Source organism: Tympanuchus pallidicinctus, unplaced genomic scaffold (genome assembly GCF_026119805.1).
Source record: "Tympanuchus pallidicinctus isolate F22 unplaced genomic scaffold, pur_lepc_1.0 scaffold2, whole genome shotgun sequence".
Classification (NCBI taxonomy): Eukaryota; Metazoa; Chordata; class Aves; order Galliformes; family Phasianidae; genus Tympanuchus; species Tympanuchus pallidicinctus.
In genome coordinates, this window is record NW_026294721.1 from 47,390,748 (window position 1) to 47,405,083 (window position 14,336).

Genomic DNA, 14,336 nt, shown 5'->3' on the forward strand with positions numbered 1-14,336 from the left:
AAGGATGTGTATATGCAAAATATGACTTCAAATGAGTCATGCAAAATAGGTTGCACCTCCCTACTAGAGGGATAATACATAATATGAAGGTGCCATTTTCGTAGATTTTCTACCCTTCTCTGAGAATAGTAGTTGTAGATACAAGAGCTTACATTGTAATACAGACACATCAATGAATCAGAGAATATCTTTTTTTGCTACAAGCTTACAATGCAATCCTTACAGAGGAGGTCCACTATTCTCACCAGCAATTCTTACGTTCCAATTGTATGATTAGAAAATCAGTGTGGCTTGTCCAAATTCACCACATAAAGACCCTGTAATTGCACTCTTCAAGGTTTCATTGTAGTAAATCAGTGAAATTGGTAAATGTCCTGCAAAAAACACAGCATGATCCAACTTAGTCCAGGGTTTGATTTAATAAAGAATTTGTTGAAAAGTAGATTATGGCATCAAATGTGTAAAATAAAGCTTTTTTTCAGAAAGGCATGTTTCCTATTACTTCTAAAGTAATTATTTTTTCACTGTGCCAGTAATGAATAGCTATTGCAATGAAACAATGTTTTTTGCAAGTCTAAATGGTTATTGTTACAGTTGTCATACTAAATTTTAATGGTAATGTTTTCTTAATGTGAACACTTAGAGAAACAGTGACTGGGAGAGAAGACATAATAGTGTTACTCATTTTAGGTTTTATTTTAACTACCATTTTTTCGCCCCTCAACTTTAATAGGTTTTGAAAGAATGAGAAGTTCTTAGATTTTATTTTGTAATACGTGTATGCTTGACTAGGTAAGATTTTTCAAAGGATATTTTTGAACCGTGAACTTGAGGTAGTTGAATAATTATTAATCATGTTACATAACTCTTGTAAAGTGCTCTCAATAATACATTCTGAACTGTCAGAGGAAAAAAGTAGTCAAAGGAAAGTACTTTGTGATACAGTAAAAAAAAAAAAAAATCAGCCCATTTGATTGTGAGAATACTTAAAAAAATACTTAAAATAATACTTAAATACTTTAAAAAAAACCTGATCAAAAGCCATAATTTTATGAAAAATGCATATTTTGAGAAATTTTACAACTGCATAATTTATTATTTGGTTTCACTATATACCATTTACTGCTACTGTTTTGCTGAAAGTATTTTTGATGTCCAAACAGATGGGTAAAGGGAAAAAATCGTATCACTTGAAATATTAAAAGCATCATTATTTTGAGATATTAGTAGAGAAGTGGAAACCATATGTGAAAACTGTTCATTAATAAAAACATAATAATAATAAATGTGACCTATTTTCCTTATGAAATAGAATCAATATTTTCCATGGATGTTTTATTCATTTGGAATATTTGTTAAATATTTACACTCCAAGATTCATTTACAAAATGAGATCGTACTGCAGAAGAAAAAAGAAAAAAAAAACAAAAATGAAGTATAAATATTTATTAACCTTTGATTTTGGTAAATAAAAAGCAACAGACTGCATAAAACTTGGCCAATGTTTATCTATTTTAGGTGAAAGAGGAAAGCTATTTACAGATTTATGAATTGAAAGACAGGAAGGGGAAATAGGGCAGTAGCACTGCAACAAAGGCAGAAAGTTTTAGCAAAGGTGTAAGGCTGTGTGACATAGAATCAAAGAAGATATCCTGTGCTTTAAACAAACAAAACAAACAAAAAACCCACCTTTTCCTGCTTCTTAACCTTTAGTAAATATCTGTAGCCTTCACCTTTTCTTACAGGGGCTTTCCAATCTGTAGAGCAAAGTAGAATTAGGTATTTGACTGTAGCCTTAAGTACAAGTGTCACTATTACAGGAGGTGAAGCTTAACCTCTTTGAAGTGAAGAATCTTCTAGAAGAGATGTTTAAGGAGAAGGTTCATGACTGCATTGTTGTGGGAATACAAGAAAAACTGTTCAGAGAAGAAGCTGTTGAGAAAGATAAACAGCATGAGAACCAAGGACACCTCTAGAAGAAAGAACCTCTCACGGCTCTGATGGGATAAGCACCTGTGTGAACGGTTGAAGAGTGTTTTGTAGAACGCTCTATTGACATGTAAAGGTGGATGGGAAAGTTGTAGGGGTGGATGGGAAAGCTAGAAAAAGAAAACTTGTGAAGGTATGTAAATGATGTGAGAACTTGTAATAAACTATTTGGATCATTCCCATCTGAGTCCATGCTTCAGATGCTGCACATTGTAAATGGACAGTTAACATATATGCTTCATTCCAGCAGATTACAGAGCTCTGTAGTGTAGTGTAGATGTTTTATTTTACTTTTTTTTTTTTTTTTTTTTTTTCCCCTAATGCTTTATACCATCTTGCATTAGTGAAAGAATAGAGTAAAAACAAGTACTAACTGAAAATAGCTTTCTACTTAAATCTTTCAACTTGGGAACAGAATAATGAAAAATCACTTTATAAACTTAAAGTATCCTCAAGAGATAATGAAAATCTGTTGTTAATAAGCAGAAAAGAGGAGCATACTCATAGTGCTAAAAAACCCACCACGAGTGATTTATTAGCTCAGTTTTAAAGAAATAAAACAAATATAATAACATCAAAAGTTTTAAGGGTTGAAATAACATCCGCACACCTTCTCCGGGACTATAGCTGGGTTTTAGTCATATTTATTTTTTGTTTTCATCTCACAGTTTCTTAGTATTTCCCTCCCATCCTGGGCAGTAGGAGCAGATTATTGTCCAGAGGATTGGATGGAACTACCTACTTCTGTGCAAGAAAATAAATAAATATTTTCCTTCACAAGGTACAGGTTATGTTTTTATGTGCAGAAGTGGTGTTCCCTTGTAATTTTTATCTCTTCTGTTTAATGTCTGCATTGCCCACTTTTTCTTTATGCTGGAATGTCCTGCTGCCTTCTTCCTCCCTCCAAAGTATCCATGTTTCAGTCAGCCAGTTTCTTTGTTCTGCCTGTATAAGCTCAGAGCAAATAGGGATTTACAATTTTTGTCTTTGATTCCCGAGGGGTTGATAAATGTTTTGTTTTTAGTTATTTTATTCTACTTTTTCTGAAAAAATGCATGCATAAATAAGGGCATTGACTACTGCTCTCATGAGGCATCCTTTTGTTTCCCAGTGTTCCTGTTGATCAAGATGGCATGTATTATTGATATTATTGTAGTAACTTCTTAAAAGTTTCTCGCACTTTCTGTGGTTATTGTACCTGCAGGACTGTAGCATCAGTTGGTAGAAGACGAGTTGCCAATGGATAGCTTTTATATTTTATCATACGTTTTTTAGCGCAATTTATATGGGTAAAAATATATTTGTTCTCAAGGTATAAAGGAAAGCATTAGAAAGAATCTTACTGTTATCCTTCCTCATTCTTTCTTTTTCATTCTTTCTTTTTCTTTTTCATTTCTTTTTTTTTTTTTTTTCTTTTTCAATAATGGAAATGTTATTTGAGGGCAAACTCCATGAGAACTCACCTGTATTTTCATTAGTGTCTACACAGTCAAGTGCTGGAAGGTATGTCTAGCTAATGCTTTCGCCAACTCTCATGAGCTCTGATCATTAAACCCCGGGCTACTTTCATTGATGTTCACAGCTTAGCAATGTTAATGAGGTTCAGTATGAACTGTCCTTTGGTTTAGAAATGTTGAGACCATGACAGACAATAAGAACTGTCTGACTGACTGACTACTGATATGATTTTGTCACTGTTGTGATAGAACCTAATTTTCACTGTCTACTCCAAATTTATCCAATTATCTCAATGTGAGATAAAACAGCAGCTGGCATCTGTGGGTGCTCTGTTTCTCACAACTAGCCAGATACAATCAACTAAAAAAAAACACCTATCACTGTCACACCACAGATTTAGCTATGGATCACAGATCTGTGTAAACAAGGCAGAAAAAGATGAGAGTAAATTAGTAAAGAAAGAATACTATTCTTTGTGGAGTTGTTAAAAACTCAACCAAGCAAAAAAAAAAAAAAACAAACGAAAAAAACCCAACATCAAATAAGTCATCTTATGTTGCCTTATTATCATCTGATGATTTCACTGTGAGATATTGCTTTCTGAATCTGTTAATCAGTAGAAATTATGTTTTGATCTTGTGTCTTCACTGATCTGCTAGGTAGTTGTTCTGGCCCAGGTCACTTGTGTCTTGAGTTGATGTCTTGCTTTCAAGTTAGTACAGTACCTGCTACTAAAATTGTTTGACCTCTATAAGATGCTCTGTGAGAAGACAGTTGAAGCAATGGAGGATATAGCCATAACTTTTAGGGAACATAAAGGAAACTATTCGTGATTGCTGGGGCTGATAAAACAATACTGTGATAACTGTTAGTAAATATTTATTTTTAATTAACTCTGGCAAGTTAATGCATGTAAGTAACACTTGAAAATACAAAAACTATGGTAAGGCATTAGCATCATCTTTTCATCAAAGGGAATTTTAAGTTTGAGAAAAAGGTATCAACAGCAAATCATGCACACTATTAACAAGGTACATAAAACATGGCTAAGGAATGAGACTTGTACTATAAAAAGCTTTAACCCTTTTAATTCAACAGTACTTCCTTTCTTGCAGAAGTGTCTATAAACACATTTATTTTTTCCCTAAATTTAGACTGGCAGCAAACATTTATGTGAATTACTAAGTCTGACATCTAATTAACACAGTCTTTACAGTCTTAATGAGCAGTGATAAATTTCTATATTTTCTTTGGCACATTTTAATTAGTTGCAATTACAAGCAGAATGACCTGAGAAGATTGTTGTCCCACGGATTCATCAGAAATTTGTAAAATTTATATCTGTAAAAACAGAATGAATTTTTATGGAACTGAAAAAACAAAGGTTATTTGAACCATTGCATCTGTCATATAACATCCTTCTATAAAACTCAGGTAAACAAAACAGTGGACATAAATATTTGACTTTATTGCAGGTGATGCTTCATAAATTAAATTTACTGTCTTTTGCTTGCCTGAGGAATAATTATGAATTGAAATCTCCTTCATCTGTTGCTCATGACTGAAACATTGGCTGCTGACATTCATATTTAGAGATATTACGAATTTAAAGATCAGTGTATGTGTTTGAAATATTTTTTATAAGGATTACAGCACTAAATAGTTGCTGAAGTGAAAGTCAAACAAACAAAAAAAAATAACCTTAATTTAACATGAGTACAAAGCATTTCCTTACTAAAGTCATCCTGCAAAAGTAACAAATAATAAAACTTCCTAACAGTTACGTCTATTATTCCTTCACAGGCAGTTCTGTATAGTCTCTAGAGAGAGAGATGAAAGAATTGTCAATGAGATTAATGCAAACTTGCATACCTAACACAGCATATGAAAGTAACTGAAAGATTTGGCCATTAAAATAAATGTGTATTTCATAAAAACTGTAAAAATGAAACATGCTAACATTTTATAAAGCTCTCAGTCATGATCTTTGCTTTGATTAAATAGACAAGATTTCATAAAATGGGACTGCATGTAGCATTTCTCTCCTGTAAAGCTGATATTTCATCTCCTACATTAAAGGATGCTACAGGAGGGTATGCTGAGACAGGGCTGAAATCATTTTAGACTCAAAGCTGTAAAGTGCTACACTTTTAGGGAGCTGATGGGAAAACAAAATAGCAATATGAAGCTGCTGTTCTCTACGGCAGAAGGCATGTTGTCCTATTCACAAAAAGTGGCTCCCCCTGCAGTGTAAGTATCTCTGGTGTCTTTTTTTTTCCCCAAAACCTGACAGCTACTATACCACTATGCAAAACATTTGAAGATACAAAAAAGAGGAGATAACTTGTAGGTATTTTTTTGTGAATATGGGAGCAAAAGAAATATCAGATGTCAACTCAATGAAAAAAAAATACAGTGTCTTAAAGGTGACTAAATTAAACACGTTGTGAAACTCAAGAACAATGTCAGAGTGTGTTTCTGTAATTTAGGCTCAAATTCTCTTTCCTGGGATTGCCAGTGAAAGCACTGAACATATTCCTAGGCACTGCATTAACAGAGAACTTCTAATTCCTCTGGTGTCTGCTGCTATTTCAGGTTGACTCAACAGAGCTTTTGGAAGCTGCTGCCAAAAATATACATATTTTTGGTAATGCTTCTTAGAAAGCTCTTTGTTTGAACTCATGTCTCTCATGTGGGGACCTTGCAAGTGGCAGGGCCAGAGTGGGAGCAGCAGGAACCACTCTGGCTATTTTTCCAGTCTGACTCCCATTGACTGTAGCTAATGATGATTTCAAATTTTTATTTGATCTAAGCTATGGTTTCAGTGAACCCAAGAATTATCACTGGACTAATGTGAGTTGAAATACATGACAGCAGAGTTCAACAAATGGTGACAGTAGAGACAAAAATCTGAAATAGTGATATTAAAACATTTCTAAAAGATACTATTAAAATAAAGATAGTAGTAAAATAAAGTTGTGTCACTGTCAAGCTCAAGTCTCTGTTGTAGTGCCTGCTTTTAATAAACAGTGTTAACTACCTTTGTTGTCTCCTTCATTTTCATTGTAATTTTTCTTTTATGAAAAATAAGTAAATTGCTCTTATTTGCTTTGCATAATGATTGATGACAGTATCTTGTTTAAATGTTTTTTTTTTTATTATTTTTCATTTTTTTCTGACACCATTGAGCTCTGCAAGTGAACTGTTTAGTATTTGTTAATACAGACACAAGAAAGAGCTCACTTGATGAGGAAGCTGCATTAGATCTCAGGTGAAACTGCATGTTGGCTTCTTATGGAACATTCACTGTTGCTTTATCAGGCTAGTTTTAAACAGTGCAAAGGGTAGAGTACATAAGCTTTCTTCAGAGCCCAGATAAGAACTGATCATTAGAATGTACTCTCTTTCACAGCCATCCTAAACTTTTTCTTTGCACATGGTTTGCGAATTCTCAGAAAATTAATTTCTGATACTGATATTTCAGTACAAGAAGGCATAAGTAATGTTTTAGAATATTTTATTCTGAAATTAGTTTATTAATATCAGAGTAATTCTTCACAAAGGACTGATGATGGTACATGAGAAGTGTGACCTCATATTTTACCAATTTGCTTTGAGTCTCATAAAACTATTTTCATAATCTGGATCATTTGAGTTATTAACATAATGCCATTCCAAGGTCTGTTTGCTCCCCTAGTAAATTTGATCAGTAGTCTTTCCTTTATGTCATTTTGTTTGTTTAGTGAACCTAAGTAAGTTTAGCTTTTACTTTATTAAAGACAGCCTTTTTTCTTCAGCTGCACTATCCTATAAAATAATAAATCAATAACATTTTTGATGTAGCATTTTAAAACTGAATTATGAAGACTTAAAAGAGAGCCTTAGCAGATGAACTTCAGACATTTTCTAAGACTGAAAATTCACTTCTCCCAGTAACACCTTTGAATACAAGGGAATGAGACTTTAGTGTGTTGATTTGCTGAGCTGGCTTCTTTTCTCTGGTGAATTCATCAGGAGCAAAAGATGAAATAAAATATTATAAGAATCAAAATAAAATTATCCAGCCTGTGAGAATGAGATAGGTGCCAGAATAATTACCTTTTCTCACATACTGCTGCTCATATCTTTTCCAATGCTATTTTTTCTTGTACCATCATCAAGGAGAAAAATATTTTCATCCTAAATTTTCTTCACTACAGAGATGAAAAGAGATAATGAAAACTCCTTGCTCTCCATTTGGGGATGCAGTTTGACCTTTCTTGTAATTCTGACAAAACTACTCTGTAAATGGAGAAGGAACAGTGACAGAGGAAATACATCATTGTCCCTACTAAATCTGCAGAGACTACTTAGAAAAGATAATGATGATACACATTAATTCTGACAGGTATCATTTCCAAACAGTGTAACTTCCTTTTGGGGAAGTCTATAGTACGTTTATAGCACAGTACACTTTGTGCACAGCCTGGCAATGCTGTTTTCAGCTCTTTATACCCATTGGTTTATCATATGTAGGGAACTGTTATGTCATGACCTGCACCAGCGACTGAACACCTGATGAAGAGGCACAGATGCTCCCATCCCTGGGAGCACAGGTGCAAGCAATTTACCTGCATGATTGGAAGGAATGGACACAGGGTCTACCCTTCCCTAACCTCATCTAAGGCTGGTAGCCAAGAGGGAAGCATCTCTACTTAGAGATTGCCTCCTATGGAGTATTTGATGAGCTCTGACCCTTAAAGGAGTAAGCTATTATGTTGTTGTTTCTGGACTGTGACCAATACTTTTCTTGGGTGACCCAAAAACTTGTCAAAGTCAATTATATCTGCTGCTTCCTTTCCTTACACCACAAAAGCAAATACCTCTCCCACTATGATCATGCAGAGGGAAGATGTAGTTTGAATGGTCTGTGCACGGAATTAAACAAGTATTAGCTCAAAAAAGTCATTTTACTGTTTTGCAAAAAGATGAGTACAAACTGCATTTAGTGTATGCAAATCATTTTCCTCATAAATGATTTTAAATTGTTTTTAGATTGTATCTGTGTTGATACAAGAATGCATGAAGTAAATCTTTCCACTTAAAAATGGTCTGACTCAGCCACACCACTGAAACGGGTGAGACAGTGAAGAGGATAGCAACATATTCTTTGGAGAATCAGCATTCTACATGTACCATCTCTAAAAAAGTATGTACCATCTCTTAAAAGTATTTATTCAGAGTTTCTTTTCAGAGTTTGACTGACTTAATCTAAATTTCATTGGCAATGAATGAGACAGAAAGCTTAAACTAGTATGGTTTATGTAATTCAGTCATCCTTAAGGTTTGTTTCAGGCATTTAAGTCGCTATTAAAAAGCTCAGAACATGAGAGTTAAATAGATGTCATCTTGTTGCATTTTTAAATTTCTGTATATGCAGAAAGTAGTTCTGGCATTGCTTAAACCCTAGCAGAGTCTAGCAACTAGATGATGCTCCTCCCAAGTTCTCTGCAGGCCCAATTATTATGCCTCTTAAGCACAGACAAGATCTTGCTCCCCTTGTGTTTCAAGGGAAGATCTCTGATGATACGCTTCATGAAACAGAACTATTGTTACGCAGGTCATTTGTCTAAATATATAAAATAGAAACAGTGGTCATTCAGAAGAGAAATAGACCAGAATGACCTGAAGAGTAAATGCCTTTTTTAATTTTTCCTGTGTGTGTGTCATTATTATTATTAAATTCTCTTCTCTAAAAAGTAATTTCTTAATTATTTCAAATAAGAGTTATTTTACACCATCCTTAAGATCACTGCCTGGTGCAATAGGATTTTCTAATTACATGTCTGTATCTTTTTCATCTGCTATACAAAAAAGAAGGGGAAATAAGACATGTGCAGGACTAGCGTATATACAGGTAATACTTGTATTAATGTTTAAAATCAAAAGAAAGATTATTGATCAGGTAGTGGAAATTCTGATATGTGTGACTTCTCAGAGGTGCATTTTTAGAAATAACTGTCATAATTTTTTCACCTAGTTTCCCAACTGAACAAACATGAATGTAGAAAAACTCTCACAAGAATGCTAATGCTGAACATTATTGATTTAAAGAGAACAACAACAAGAAAAGCACAAAACATTCTTGTCTGTGAAGAACTCTAGGAAGTCCCTATCGATGGCTTTCTATGTGAAGGATTGATTATTTTTATTCTGATAAATCACTTCTTCCCTTTGTGGCTCTCCTTGACTATATAAACTATGCTTATGTGTCACAACAAATGAGAAGACAGAAAATACTACTTATAGAATATTTTCTATATTCAAGTTGGTTTTTCTTTCTTTCTTTTTTCTTTTTTTAAACACCAGATTTGAAGAATTTCCTGCAATGCTCCCTCTGCGTCCAAACAAAGCTGAGAGAATTAAGCTTCACTCTAGAAAATGCACATAGATCCTTTATCTGGTAGCTTTATTAGTATGTTTTTTCTTTTTCCTATCATTTGCCAAAATAGCCATCAAGCATGTTTTTAAAAGCTACCAAGAGCTGAAGTACAACTGCTGAATTTATGTGTGCTTATACATCTGAGATTTGTAACTCTCTCTTCAGATGTACTCAGCAGTCATAGTTACAACACTCCCAAGTTGGACCAGCTTCTACTTTAGGTTCTTTATGATGCTAATGTATCTGGAAGTAAGGGGATTAATTCCAAGATTAGAGTATTTTGTAAAAATCTGTATGTGAATCTACAAGGGGGAGAGAATTGTTATTTTTATATACACTGGTATCTTTCTATTCTTGTTTATTGACTTTGTGCGCCTCTCATTGTCAAGGTGCAGGTCTGGGATTTGCATAGCTGCTAATGTTGCTAGCCTTCCTTCTGGTTGTACTGTGTCCTCTCAAAGGATTGTCCCTTTTCTGACTGGCTTTTGTAGTAATGCTTTCTCTGTCCTGGTAGTTTTAAACAGGAAATACTACACTGAAATTTAGGGATCTGAAGTAATCTCGTGAGATGCCTTACCTTCACGGGAAATGTGAGGTTGAATTCATTATGCTAGCATTCTTTTCCTGCAGTGGATAAATGAATAAAATTTAACTCAAAACAAATGAAGAGCAAATTATTGCAATCTGCATTCATTGAATCCATCCAGGAGTACATTTCACTGGAAGTAATTTTTAATATTTTTTTCTAGTATTGTACATAACTATAACTTATGCCTAGTAAGTCCACAGATTGCTTGTTTGTTTTTTATATCTGTGATTGTGACCATTGGGTCTGGCCATCATCCCACAAAATTTTGTCAGTCAGTAAAAATAGAAGCTAATGTACTGTCTTGCATTGTCATTCAGGAGCTATGCCATCAAGGCAGCAGAGAGCAGAAGTCCACCTGCTTTGCATGGACCTGTCAGAGCTAAATGCACTTTCTGAGTTACAGTGAAAGACTTTTTCGAAGAGAAGAAAAACAGATTCTTCACACCTGATAGGTGAAAAGATGATGCATAATATAGTAATAAAATCTTTCTAATACTAAACTAATGCATTATACTATACAGGAAGTAGTAAAACATGGATGCAAATTAACAGTGTAATAAATGAAATTTTAATTTTAAAATATTTAGAAATATTACTTTAATAAACTTTCCAAGTGATGAATAATAACTGTCTTTCAATAATTTTTTTCAGGTGTGAAAACTTAGATAAATGAAATCAAATGATTAATGGTAGCATGTACTGTTCCTGTCCAAATTAAAAAAATATGTTCAAATAAGAAAGTGTATACACAAGGGAAAGTAATCTTCATTACTGTTAGACTGCAAAGTGAAAAACAATCCTTTAAAAAGTTAGCACATGCTTAGAAGAAATATTATGGCATGATGTTTAGTGACAAAATGCCATCCTCTGAAATCTATTCAAGTTGTCGTTTGTTTTTTTTTTTGCAAAAATCAGCAATTGTCTCAAATAAGACATAAAAAGGACACTAAGATGCTACTAAGACAAGTTAATCGTGTTATCAGAGAAAACAGCAAGTAGATGTGTTCTACACTATTTGCTTGGAAGTCTCTTCACTTGCCAACAAGAAAATTAGAACTGTATAAGTATCAGCTTTGAAAAAAAATTCCACCTTTTCATATAATTAGGCACTTTTTTTTTGGAGAGAAATTGGGTAGCTATACAGAGTCCAATCTAGATGAATGAGCTGCCAGACAAGCTACCACAAGGGTGACCTTCCCACACTTATTTTTCTAGGCTGTTCAGTTTTGTTTGAATCTCTACTCAGGATGCTTTAAATGCCAACACTTGTAACCACTTCGGTTGGATTTGGGGTATATGAACCTAAAGCATGACTGGAAGTTATTTTCTCAGGTACCCAACAGATAAATGTATTTTTGTGGAAGTGAGGGAGTCCAAACAGCCTGGTTGTATCCAGTTTTCAACCACAAAAGCCTAATCTTTCTATTTAGTTATCCCTGGTGTACACTTTATTTTTTATGTCTCTGTTCATTTCATCTTTCCTAAGTAACTTGAAGACTGTAGGATATTTTTCCAGTCAACAAGTTTTACCAGCTGAAAGCTTTTGAGATACAAGTCTTCCCTTTTATTTCATCTCATGTGACATTCCCTCTCCAAGTAAACAGAGATAAAAGTTGCCTTGTGTGCTTCATTTTTTTTATTATATTCATGTTTTTTCTTTATAAAAAGGTACTTGTTCTCTTACAACAGCTGCTCTCTGCGTGCTTCCATTTACCTTCTGTTACATTAAAACTGAAATGAAAAAGCATGTTCTTAGCACAGTCTTATGGGTGTCATATGGTAGAGGCCCCACCTGCTTGTTTGATGACATGCTACGTCTGCTTTAATAAGACTTCATTTTCATACCTGCCCATCTACATTTGATTTTCTCGTCATTTCCAACATATGAAGATTGCTGTCCCAGTTCCTTCTCTTCTGCAGAAGAAACGTATATACTACTATTTCATATATTTATAATTTCCATATTTTGTTCAGCTTAGCATTAAATTGTTTTACCTGTATTTCTAATGTATCTGGTACTAATTCTAATTAGTAGAATTCTGTATTTTCATCTTCTAATACCACTTATTAATTTTGCGAGTATTTACGTAATTCATTAATTGAAAATTTGTCTACGAGTTTATACAGTTTTCTTGCAGTAAAATCTATGATTTTCTTGGCAGATTTTATTGTGAGAATCAACTCAATCAATTCTGAAAAATAAGCTGGCTATCTAAAATTTTCTTTGAAATTGAAGAGAGCATCTATATACTTGCATGTATTTTTCCCCTCATTTATCTTGGTTTGAATTTTTGTCTACAAAGTTATTACCTGGACTGTAGGAAAAAAATGGTGATTACAGTTTCACTCCTGAGAAATCCTAACCAAGAAAGAATTATTCCAGGTTGAAACATTCCAATTTCCAAAATAACAGTATTTCAGATTCTTCAATAATAGTTTGGAAGTCAATTCTGACGTATGTTGATGATTAGTCTTAGTATCACATTAACTAGCATCTACATCACAATCCCAGCCGTGTATATTTACCTATTAACATGTCTCTGCCAGACTCAGTGCATAGAACAAGAAATTTGGAAAGGAGATGTTCGATCACTCTGTCATGAACCCATCTTCTGCTCCACTGATGCTGAACTATTTATTCCAAAGACAACAGTACTGTTTTTCTTTAAAAAATTAAACAAGCAAAAAAAAAAAAAAAGAGTCAGAATTATAAAACTAAATATGTATACATGTTTACCATCTTGTAGAACTATTTGTGAAGTCTTACATGAAATTTGATTTTCAAATGCTGTCCATCTTAATCCTATGAGACTACTCAGAAGGGCAATTCCCTTTGGAAGGGATCTCCGGAGCTCTATAGTCAATCTTCTGAAAGCAACATCTGCAAGGTTAGATCAGGTTGCTTTGAGCTTTATATAGTCAGATCTTGAAACCTCCAAGGATGGCAGCTAAACAATTTGTGATTAACCATTTTACTGCTAGGCATTTCCTATAGCAAAAGCCAGTCCAAAACTATTTAAAATTATGCCTTTACGGTACTTGGGAATCTCAAAACTGGATGCAGTATGTTATACGTGGTCTAGAGGTAATTGAGTGTTTTTAAGACTTCTAGTTTTTTCATCCCTCTTGTTTTTTTTTAAAAAAAGTAATAATAATCCCACTGCTGAAGGTACTGGATTTAGGACACTGTTTTCTTAATCCTCAGTAAGTTGCAGATCTTCCTTCCTGGGGAGCAATCTTGCTTCTATTTACACTCAGGAGATACAGTGTGAATAACTGGAGGTGAAAGGCAAAGAGCATTCTTTCGACTGAATTCATTATATTTAGCAGCAGCATGTTGTATATAGGATTCTCCTTTGATACAGCTCACTTGCTGGGGGATATCACCCAGAATGATCTAACATAATGCTCTTGAGTATCGTACTTAAAGAGACAGAGTGTGGCAGAAATCATTACGGCGAAGGTATTTGAATGTATTAGCAGAATTGTATGATTACCGAGGAAAAAGAGTTATCTTTTTCAGGATGACAGAAAGTGATAATAGGCTTTGGGTCCTGTAGGCCATTTGCATTGTCTCCCTCTAAACTTCTCCTGCAGAAGCAGTTTCCTACTTCTCTCTAAGCAAGCACTCTTCCAAAATGCAGATGTTTGACTTTGCTCCTTGGGCAGCAGCTTACCAGCCCCACACACGTGCCTTTCCTCTCTTATTCTTCATTCACTGTATTCAAATTACTCCCTTCCTTAGAAAAACACGACCTGTACAGATCAGTCATTTTGCCCTTCCTCTTACAACAGTACTGTGGCATTAACGAGCCTCTCAGCACACTGAGATGTGGTAGGTGCAGCAAAAACTGCTGAAACAGCAGGTTCCAGCTGGGA

At 34.2% G+C, this 14,336-nt stretch overlaps 1 long non-coding RNA gene across 2 annotated transcripts in view; it reads right to left on the bottom strand.

Annotated features, from left to right (window-relative positions):
• Positions 1-14,336, bottom strand: part of LOC128080286 (uncharacterized) — a 123,038-nt gene that overhangs the window by 7,558 nt on the left and 101,144 nt on the right. The window contains exon 4 of one of the 2 annotated variants that reach the window (XR_008206576.1): positions 1,690-1,757. The exons of the other annotated variant lie outside the window; for it this stretch is intronic. This is a non-coding gene — a long non-coding RNA (uncharacterized LOC128080286). The remainder of the gene's footprint in view (positions 1-1,689; positions 1,758-14,336) is intronic. 2 annotated transcript variants of the gene reach the window in all.